At 50.4% G+C, this 10,692-nt stretch overlaps 1 long non-coding RNA gene across 1 annotated transcript; it reads right to left on the bottom strand.

Annotated features, from left to right (window-relative positions):
• Positions 1-1,692: 1,692 nt before the first annotated feature.
• On the bottom strand, positions 1,693-5,074 carry LOC144378188 (uncharacterized). Its single transcript, XR_013439849.1, has 2 exons — positions 5,004-5,074; positions 1,693-2,027 (listed from the first exon to the last, which is right to left on the bottom strand). It is a non-coding gene; the product is annotated as an uncharacterized LOC144378188 (long non-coding RNA).
• Between the last annotated feature and the right edge of the window lie 5,618 nt (positions 5,075-10,692).

Below are 10,692 nucleotides of genomic sequence, written 5' to 3'. Positions count from 1 at the left end.
TGATGTTCCTGGTGGGCACAGCTTCTTTGTCCCAGAGGTGAGAAGGATCAGAACTCAAGGCCATAACCTGGGTGCTGTTTTCAATGCCAGCTACCCGAGATGTGTCCCCTGCTCCACCCGAGCTCGCACACCAAAGGGACTTTCCTGCTGTCAGCCCCCCCCCCAGTGAGTTCTCCCTCCCCTGCCTCAAGTACACCCTGCTCCGTTCACCCTTCCCTCCCTTGACTGTCCGTGGGGAAGCAGGGAATCTAGTCCCTCCTCAACACTCAGGTTTCACTATGTGATTTTTTTTTTAAATTCAAATTTAATTTTAAAAAGTGTTTTCAGTTGTAGATGGACACAATACGCTTCGTTCATTCATTAACACTGGGGTTTGAACCCAGGGGCACTTAACGGCTGAGCCACATCCCCAGCCCTTTTTGTGTTTTATTTGGAGACAGGGTCTCTAAGTAAAAGTTGCTGAGGCTGCCTTTGAGCTCATGATCCTCCTGCCTCAGCCTCCCATGCAGCTGGAATTACAGGAGTGTAATTCCACGGTGCCTGGCACAGATTAGTTGAGTAAACGCCATCCTGTCGTGGTGGGTTCAGCTGAACAGTGCCACTGCCGACCCCTCTTCCGGGCAGTAGACGTGGTCTGGTGGCCTCTGAGGTGAGTGCATGGAGATCTATCGACTGACTGTGCCACTAACCCCACTGAATGGCTGTGGGTGAGGTCAATGGTCCAACAGGAAGAGTCAGCCCTCCCTCCCAGAACTGAGCAGGGTGGGAGACCCGCCGGCCCACCCTGCCTGCTCAGTCTCCTTGTGATTCACTGGGAGAGGACTTGAGTAAACAAGGGTGACACTGTGTCCAAGAACCTCGAAGATCCGACAGGCAAAGAGCCCAGCCGTCACCGCAGCCCAGAGGTGAGGCTGTTGAGCACGCAGCCCCCCCACAGCCACCCCCACGAGGGCTCACTTTTATCTGATGATGAAAGGAATGTTGGCTCATAACTATGAAGTTTTTTTTTTTCAATCACCTTAGAAAAGTATGAAGAGAGTGAAAAATAGTCACAATTTTAGAGCATTTTGTAAATTACCTCAGCTTTCTTCCCAGTGCATATAGTACATTCAAACTCCAAAGCAAATTTGTGCTTTTTATTAAGCAGAAATTCCTAAGATTCCTGCATACACCACTGCTCTCTGTGTGAATCTACTTTATATTCAGGATAGTCCTGGGTAATGAGCACTGTTTGTTTGTTTGTTTGTTTCCAGTCCTAGAGAGTGAAGCCAGGGGATTCCACCCCTGAGCCTCATGCCCGGTTCTAAGTTTTATTTTTGAGACAGGTTCTCACTAAGTTGCCCAGGTTGATCTCTGCGTTCTATCCTCCTTCCTCAGCCTCCCGGTGAACTGGGGTTGATTTCAGGCATGTGCCATGGTGCCCGGCACCCATTTTACAGATACCAACTGAGGAGAGGTGAGTGATTTGCCCAAGGTCAAGGTGTAGGTGGCCCGGCCAGGGTTCAGGCCTTAACAGTGCACTCTGTGGTCAAGCCCCAGTGGAGGCCCCTTCCCGAGCTCATACAGAGAGGCGTGTTCCCAGGGTCCGCCTTTATTCTCCTGTCAACGGACGATTGAGGTTTCCCTAATTTTCCCCCATGAGGAAAGAGAAAAAAGGTCCCTTTGGGGCCATAAAAGAGGTAAGAAAACTGCTTCGATGTCACCACAAGCTGTATTTCTGTCCTAGGAGTGGCAGAACAGGCTCAGCCCAGCGGGGGCAGTCACCCTGCAGTGGCACCCTCGTCCGCGGGAGACACCCAAGGAGTCCACGTGGGCCACGCGGGTTCAGCGCTGCTGCATGCTGGTTTATTTGATCCCAAGAGAACACTCTGGAATGCCAGCCGGGGACGCGGATCCAAGGTTAACTTGCCCAAGTGTAAGCGGCAGGGCTGGGCCCTGGGGTCCGGTTCCTCCTCCTGGTGGAAGCACCCAGGTGCCACCGCAGGCGGGTGGCAAGGCCGGCCACCCCGGCACAGGGCGAGCGGGACCTGCGGCAAAACGAAGACTGAGGCCTCGAACTTTGTGTCTCATGCTCCAGTTCAACCGGCCTCTGGTCACCCTGGGTTTCCAGGGAGCTGGCTGGCCCTGGGTCCTCAAAGCAAACCACCCCAGGTCAGGCGGAAGGCAGCAAGGCCAGTGTGCATCTTGTCCCGTTGGGACAATACACATTCGTTTGCTGGCCCCGGGTTCTGCGGTCCCCGCGTTCTCACGGGCTCTGCTGGGTGCTAGGCTCAGTGTCACAGGCGGCCTTGAGAGGTCGCCGTCCAGGCCTCCTCTGAAGCCAGCCTTGAGCTCTCTCTGGGGTTGGCAGGTGAGCTTCCCTGCAGCTGCAGAACCGAGGCGCGCACCCCCGACTCGCGGTCCAAGGCTCCCTCTGCACTGCGGGTCCCGCGGCCCTTTCCATCTTTGCATTTAAGGCACAGGACTTGCCGATGGAGGTGGTGAAGGCCTGTGATCCCAGCAGCTCGGGAGGCAGGAGGATGCAAGTTCCGGGAGCCTCAGCAACTTGGGCCCTAAGCAGTCTAGAAAACCCAGTTTCAAAATAAAGAATAAAAAGGGCTGGGGACGTGGCTCAGTGGTTCGGTGCCCCTGGGTGTAAGTAATGAAGTGAAGGCAGACACTTTGAATGTCCCACAGGCTTGTGAAAGAACCAGAGGGACGGGGACACCCCTCGGGAAGAGGTGGCTCGTGGGGCCATCGTGCTTCCCTTCGGGCTGAGGCCCTGGGCTGCTGTGGGGTGTCCTTCCTGGAGTCCCCTGGGTGCCCCGGGGAGCCTTCCCACACCCGCCTGCCATCCCGCCACCAGCACCGCCCTGAGGTGAAGCCGGAGGAGACCCCAGAAGGTTCCTAAGGAGGAAATGAGGTGAGAGAGACAGTCACCCCAAAGGGAGCTCTTGGTGCTATTGTGTGCACACAGTAGGTGCTTCATCCATGGTTAATGACTTCTACCAGGCACTACTCTGCGCACTAGAGCCCCTTTCAGTCTAATGAGGGTGACAGATAGTAAGGAAGTGAATTTTTCAAAGAAATAGAATATTACACTGAGTGAAAGAAGCCAGATAGAAAATGCCACATTTTTATTCCGTTCCTGGGAAGTGCTCAAACAGGCAGATTCACAGAGATAGAAAATAGCGCACGATTGACAGGCGCGGGGCGAAGTGCACGGAATCAGAGTCTTGTCAGGGTGATGGGAATGTTCGGGAATCTGAGAGTGGAGACAGTGGCACAGCACCGGGAATACACTGACGCGTGCACTTCAAAATGATGAAGGTCATGTATGATACAGGAATACTTCAATGACAGCTTTTAAACATTTTGTGTGTGTGTGTGGTGCTGGGGATTGAACCCAGGGCCTTGTGCAGGCGAGGCAAGCACTCTACCCACTGAGCTCTATCCCCAGCCCCTTAAAACATTTTTTGAAAGAACAAAACAGGAGAATTTCACACACTGCTATGAGCCACGAAGTCAAGAAAGTAAAATGTTGAAAGACAGCAATGGGGGCTGGGGATGTGGCTCAAGCGGTAGCGCGCTCGCCTGGCATGCGTGCGGCCCGGGTTCGATCCTCAGCACCACATACCAACAAAGACGTTGTGTCCGCCGAGAACTAAAAAATAAATATTAGAAATTCTCTCTCTCTCTCTCTCCTCTCTCACTCTCTCTTTAAAAAAAAAAAAAAAAGAAAGACAGCAATGGTTTGGGCAGGTGGAGGGACTACCTCAGGCAGGGTGGTTTCCTCTGAGGCACAGACATTTGTGATGGGACCTGACAGGCTTAGAGGGCAGCTATACAGACACACACAGCAAGTGCAAGGGTCCTGAGGCAGGGATAGCTCTGCCTGTTCAAGGAGAAGTCAGTACAGCTGGAGCTGGGTGAGCTGGGGCGCAGGGGACACGTACGGGGAGAGGTCAGAGAACCCTGAGGAGGCAGTGGACCAGAGGGGCCTTGCAGACCACTAATAGAAGTTGGAGTTTGGCTCACCATCAAAGGGAGCCCCAGGTGAATTTGAGCAGGAGAAACATGACCTGATGCAGGAGGCAGCGGGTAGGGATCAAAGCAGAAAATACAGGTGAAGCAGCTGGCATGGCTCCGGGCTGGCAGCACCCAGCAACCCCCGTCACTTCCACCAACCAGAAGGATGCCAGCTTGTCAGGTCAGTTGACCACAGGAAGTCAAGACCAGGGGCACCTTGGTGTTTCCACTGACTCACGCCCTACTGCGTGAGTCACCTTCCCTATCAGTTCTTCCTCTCCTCCCCACAGTCACCTTTGTGTCTTTGCCACCGTCCCCACCCTAAGCCCTGGTGACAGATGGAAACACTGTCTTCTAGGCTGCCCTGGGCTGATCTTTTTGCTTTCTCTCTCTCTCTTAAAAACGTATTGTTTTACTGGGTGTGGTGGTGTGTGCCTGTAATGCCAGCAACTCAGGAGGCTGGGGCAAGAGGACTGCAAGTCTGAGGCCGGCCTCAGTAATTCAGTGAGGCCCGAAACAACTTAGAGAGACCTTGTCACAAAATAGAAAATGAGAAGGGCTGGGGTTGTAGCTCAGCGGTAGAGCACCCTTTGGTTCAATCCCCAATATAGCAACAAACAAACCACAACAGACCCGTCCTGGCTTTAGGTTTTGTTTCTATTGAGGTCATACATACACATAAGTTGAAGAGTCAAATTTCAATTCGTTTTCCAAAGAAAGAAATCTCCACTTTACTCCCTCTTCCTATTACCCCTCTCACCTTGAACTTTTTTTTTTTTTTGCCTTTAACTCCTGCCTCTAGGTAACACGCTTGTATTGCAACTTGTTAATTTTTCTTTTCCAGTCAGACCTGCTCTCCACTGCAGATGACGAGGCTTCTGGGGGCTTTGCCTCCCACACCCGGTGCTCCAGCACACACACACACACACACACCCTTGCCCTCCCCCGTCCTCTCAATATAGCTAGATGGTGACTTGGGTGAGGTCGATACTTGCCATTCACCTCGTGGGGATCATGTAAGCACCATTTGCAGCTGAGCTCCGTGATGCACTGGGGTGGCCTTGGCTTTTTCTGCTCAGCTTTTCATGTTTCCTTGGTTATTAATCATCCTCCTCTCCCGCCCCCACCCTGGCCTAATTTTCTCAGTACTTGTCGGTTCAACTGCAAACTCTTTGATGGAGGTCCAAGTGACCTCTCAGCACTCTCTAATTCACCATCATTCTATCCATTTACCTCCTGGACAAAACACCCTGGAGTCTCAGATGATACGCGAACTGCCGGACCGCGTGCGTGCTCTTTGGTTTCGGGCCACCATCCTGAGGTTTCTTGCTGTCTCCATTTAGGGATTGTGCTTACTTCAGTCCCAATCTGAGTTTCTGTTTCCTGCATCAAGGGTCTTATTCTTTTTTACTTGACCTGCCCCCCTCCCCTTTTTTTTTTTTTTTTTTTTGGTCCCAGGGATTGAACTCAGGGGCACGTGACCACTGAGCCACATCCCCAGCCCTATTTTGTATTTTATTTAGAGACAGGGTCTCACTGAGTCGCTTAGGTTCTTGCTAAGTTGCTGAGGCTGGCTTTAAACTCGCGCTCCTCCTGCCTCAGCCTCCCAAGCCTCTAGGATTACAGATGTACACCATTGTGCCCAGCTGACCCTTATCTTTTTGATGTAAGCACCTTGAGAAAGGGTATATGGGAAGTAGAAATCTTGAGACTTTCTGTAGCTAAAAATGTTTTTATTCTGTTTTTTCCTTTGACGATGGCTTAGTGGGTATAGAGTTCTAGGTGGAAATCATTTTCCTTTGGAATTTGGAAGACACCACTCTCACCTTCTTGCTTCTAAGTTTTTATTAAGTCTAAGGTTATTCTGATACTTTATATGTAACGTATTTTCCCGTCTCTTCTGGAAGTTCACGGGTTCTTTTCTCATATTTTGAAGTTTTCTAATAATGTTTCTTGGCAAGATCTGAAAGTTTGGCTCTCAACTGGACTTTTAGCTGATTTCCTTATTTAATACCCTCCTCTCTGGAGATGCCTACTCATTTCAATTTCATTTTCAATAGTACTTGGTGCAAAAATTCCTGAGCCTTTTGGAGTTTTGGGGACTAAACCAGGTTGACCTTGGCTTTCCCCGTACCAATTCAGAATTCTGTATTCCCAGTTCTTTTGAGTGGTTCACCTACTAACCTATCCACTTGCTGTTATACAAAATGATCTATAATCTCCTCTCCTGTTCTCAGGTGCATGAAGGCTTATTTTCATAATCGTAAACCATAATAACCCCTGCCTTGTCAATCCAGTGATGCTTAATGGTATTGCAAAAGTAAAAAGCTACGTTTGTTCTGTCATCTTTTCCTGCCCCCAGTCTTGCTGGCGAATCTGAACACGGCACTTTCTCCATTGCTGAAATCCCATACCTTCCCCAGGGCCTCGCCCGACTCCCCTCTCCCTTCCTCCTGCTACCACTGAGGCTGATCACATGGTAAACAGGGGGGACATTTAACAGGATCACCCTCAGTAGTGATCACCACGTGTGATTACCCTAAGAAGTCCCTGAGAGGAGTGTCCCAGTTTGCTTTGCTCAGATGCAGGAATGGGGGAGAATTAAGACAGGAAAGAGCAAGAAGCCAGGGCAGGTGCCAAGCCAGCCACCACTGTGGGCACGAAAGGGTGAGGGGGTGGGGCATGGATTCTCCAGTCGCCACTAGCTATTTGTTAAGAAGCATGAACTCCCCGGAGTCCTGTCTCAGTCAATCTCTGTCGCTGTGTCAGAATCCCCCAGACTGGGACATTTAGAGAGAAGGGAAATCTATTTCTTACAGTTCTGGAGGCTGGGGAGACTAACACTGAGGGGTGGCATCTGGCAAGGGCCTCCTCGCTGTGTCATTCTGTGGCAGAAGGGCAAAGGGAAGGCGAGAGAGAGAGGCAAAAGAGGCCCAGATGTGTCCTTTCACAGAGAGCCCACTCCTGTTCTGGCAAAGCTCCTCTTACTGTACTGACATTGATCCTTTGAGGAGGGCAGAGTCCTCAAGGCCTAATCACCTCTCTTAATAGTGTCGCATTTGGAATGAAGACTCCACCACCGGCTTTTAAAAGGAGACTCATTCAAACTGTGGAACTCGGACGGGCTGTAGCTCAGCGGTAGAGCGGTAGAGCGTTGCAAGGCCCTGGGCTCGGTCTCCAGGACTGAAGAGAGGGAGGGAGGGAGGGAGAGAAATCATGTTCAGTTCTCTTCCATTTTCTCTCAACAATAACGAATTAATACTAAATGATACTAAATGATATAAAAGAATGAAGGCGAATCCAACCTAGATCTTATTTTTCCTGCGGGGTGATGGGCACACAAATGGCTGTTCTAAAGGTGGGCCCGTGCTAGTGATGTACCTAGCCTAGTTGTCTCATTAGATCAGAAGCCAGCTTGTCACGGGTTATGAAGGATTCATTTCTGTTTTCTGTAACAATATCAGGATGTCTGTAGGGCCTGGCCATTAGTTGATGTTGTAAAGCTGATTGGCATGCCTGCCCGTGCCCTGAACTCACCCAGGTCCGGTTTTCCCTGACCAGATAACAACCCTTTCCTAAACCTTAGTGACGCCTCATAAATTCTGGCCTTCCCTGGCCGGGTAACGACCCTCTCTGAGTCTCTAAGATCTCCATAAATTCTGATGCCGGGGCCAGCAAAAGTGTAAACTTGTGTTATGCTCCTCAGAGCGTTGTTATCTGTAACCCCCCTTCGTGTAACTTTTTGGGCTATAAAACTGGGCCACAGCCTCGGGGCTGTCCTTGGCTCCCACGATTTTGAGGGGCAAGGCAGCCCGGCCGGTCGAAATAATGAGCTGGCTTTAATTTGATTTTAACTGGAGTCAGTGGTCTTGTCTTGCGTCCTGGTCTAACACTAGCCCCTGACCTGTGGACATGCTGGGTTACATGGCGGAAGGTCGAAGGTTGCGGATGGTCAGGTCACTTGAAATGGGGAAATCGTCTGATTTTCTGGATGAGTGCGTGTAAGGAGAGAGGAAGGCAGGACCGTCAGGGTCCACTGTCCCCACCATGTGAAGGAAGCCGAGGATGGGGGATGCAGTTGCTGGCTTTGAAGAGGCAGGATGGGCCTGGAGCTGGATGCCACCCCTCAGTGTTGGACTTCCCAGCCCGCCCTGTGGGATTGGGACGGCCTCTGGCTGGAAGGCGGCCTCGCCCACCCCAGGATTTTAGCCCCTTGTGGCTTCTAACCAATAGAAGTAGGCCATAATCAGGTTGTGCTGTTCTCTAACAATTCCTAGCTATAAGTCTTTTATTCCCCCCCTGAAGTACTAGGGGTCAAACCCGAGGCCTCTGTGCATGCGAGGCAGATGCTCTACTACTGACACCACAAATCCCAGCCATAAATATTTTTATATAAATCTATATTTTAATATATCTCTCTTACTGGTCCTGCGTCTCTGAACCCCGACTGATCCACGTGTAACCACTTTGATTCCCTTTTTATTTCTTTGTTTATATTTAATCATGCATTTCTTGCAGTGCTGGGGATTGAACTCGGGGCCTCGTGCATTGCTGAGCCACAATCCCAAGCCCTAGGCTCTTTTAAAATAATATGAAGTAGCAAACTTCTTAAGGAGTCTTTGGTGGGCCCTGATTTTGTTGACAGCTTCAGCATTTTCTGTCTTGATTTTCTTCTTCTTCTTCTTCTTCTTTTCTTTCTCTTTCCCAGTACTAGGAACCCAAGCCAGGAGTGGTGTACTCCTGAGCCACATCCTGAGATCCTCGCCCGCTTTTTTTATTAGGTTGCCCTGTTTGGCCTCAAACTTGTGATCCTCCTGACTCAGCCTCCCGCATGCGCCACCACACACCTGGCAGCTCCAGCAGTTCTTAAGCTCTGGGAAAAGAATGATGAGCAAGACTTCAGGGTTCCACCTCTGTAAACCTGGGCTCAAAAGAATATTTCTCTTATAGGGTTATTGTCAGAGTGAGCCATGCCATCCACATAGACCACAGCCAAACGGGTTAGGTCACCATGTCAGTGTAAGGTCAGGCCAGGGATGGCAACCAGCCACGAACTCCCAGGCCACACCACTTTCAGCCTTAGCAGTTCACCAGATACTCACAGGTCACCTGGTGGTCATAAGCTACGTCGTGACAAGTTCTTTTATTTCCAGGCTTAACTACCAATATCCATAACACCCAAGTCACACATCACTCTGTACATAATTATATCTGCACAAGTTACAGACAGGCCAAGTAAGGGTTAAGGTGGCCACAGGGGTTCGGGAGACTGAATCAAGGGCAAAGGTAGATAGTGAGCTACCGGGAGGCAGAGTCTCTGTAGGTGGTCAGGTGAGATTAGCAACCAGCAGAAGCACTTGTTCAGGGTACAGAGCTGCCAAAGTGCAAGGATTTGTTCTAAGCCAGGGTCTGGAGGGAAGGAGTGTCTGCTTGAGATGTCACAGTGGGTCAGGCCTGGTCTTCACCGCAGGGCAGGAGAAACCACGCTCTGCTGAAGCCCAAGGACAGAGATCTGGACATTTGTCACTGTAGAGATTTTCCTGGGCAAGGCTTGTGACTAGTGACCAGGTGATGGGGTCAGGGTGCCACCATATCCAGTCTCAGGGTGGCCTCCTTTTATGGGCCTCTGTTGAGGGGATTGCTTCACTGGGGGGTCTGGCGGGCTCCATGAACTCACAGGCCTGGTTTTTGCCATACAAATTGGATCCAACTACGCACCTGTGTGCTTCTCATTAACCTGTTGAGTGTGCCGGGGTCTTGTTGTGGCATTGTTGATTTAGCTTGTTTCCTGTGGGGGTGTGAGGCAGGAGGTTGTTTACTGTACAAACAAGGCGCGGGCCATTCCACCTCAGCCCTGAGACTCAAATGGGAGTCACTCACAGCAAATCACCGCTTTGTAAAACGGCGCAACTCCAGGTCAGGCACAGCCTGAAAGCACCTTGTGGAGTAATGCCCAGCAGGGCACAGCCTGCTCTCCACCATGATTATAAGGATTAAATAAATGACTGAGCGCAATCCACTTGGAACAGTGCCTGGAGCAGAGGAGGCCTTGGAGAAACGTTATAAGAGGCCAGGGAGGAAGGACTCGGGAGACTCCGATCCTTGATTTCCCCAGCTGTGGCCCAGGGAGGGAAAGGTGATAGACTCAGGAAGGCAGGAGAGAAGTAGCAGAGGAGCCGGGAAGAAGGAACAATTCTGGTACTGCAAAATGCCGGAGACACCTGCTTGTGTTTTAAACTTTGGGCCAGAGGTCAGAGCCTGTGGGCCGCATCTAGCCTGCCACCTATTGTCATATGACCCAATGGCTAAGGGTGACTTTACTTTTTTTTTTTTTTTGTACCAGGAATTGAACTCAGGGACACTTGACCCACTGAGCCCCATCCCAGCCCTTTTTTTTTTTGTATTTTATTTAGAAACAGGGTCTCACTGAGCTGCTTAGGGCCTTGCTTTTGCTGAGGCTGGCTTGGAACTCTTTTTTTTTTTTTTTTTTAAGAGGAGAGAGAGTGAATACCAGAGGGTGGACATCACTGTGATCCATTTTATTTATTTATTTATTTATTTATTTGAGAGAGAGAGAGAGAGAGAGAGAGAGAGAGAGAGAGAGAATTTTTAATATTTATTTTTTAGTTCTTGGCGGACACAACATCTTTGTTGGTATGTGGTGCTGAGAATCGAACCCGGGCC

Source organism: Ictidomys tridecemlineatus, chromosome 5, assembly GCF_052094955.1.
Source record: "Ictidomys tridecemlineatus isolate mIctTri1 chromosome 5, mIctTri1.hap1, whole genome shotgun sequence".
NCBI classification, from domain to species: Eukaryota; Metazoa; Chordata; class Mammalia; order Rodentia; family Sciuridae; genus Ictidomys; species Ictidomys tridecemlineatus.
Note: the sequence above shows the minus strand (reverse complement) of the source record. Positions and strands in the feature narration are given on the sequence as shown.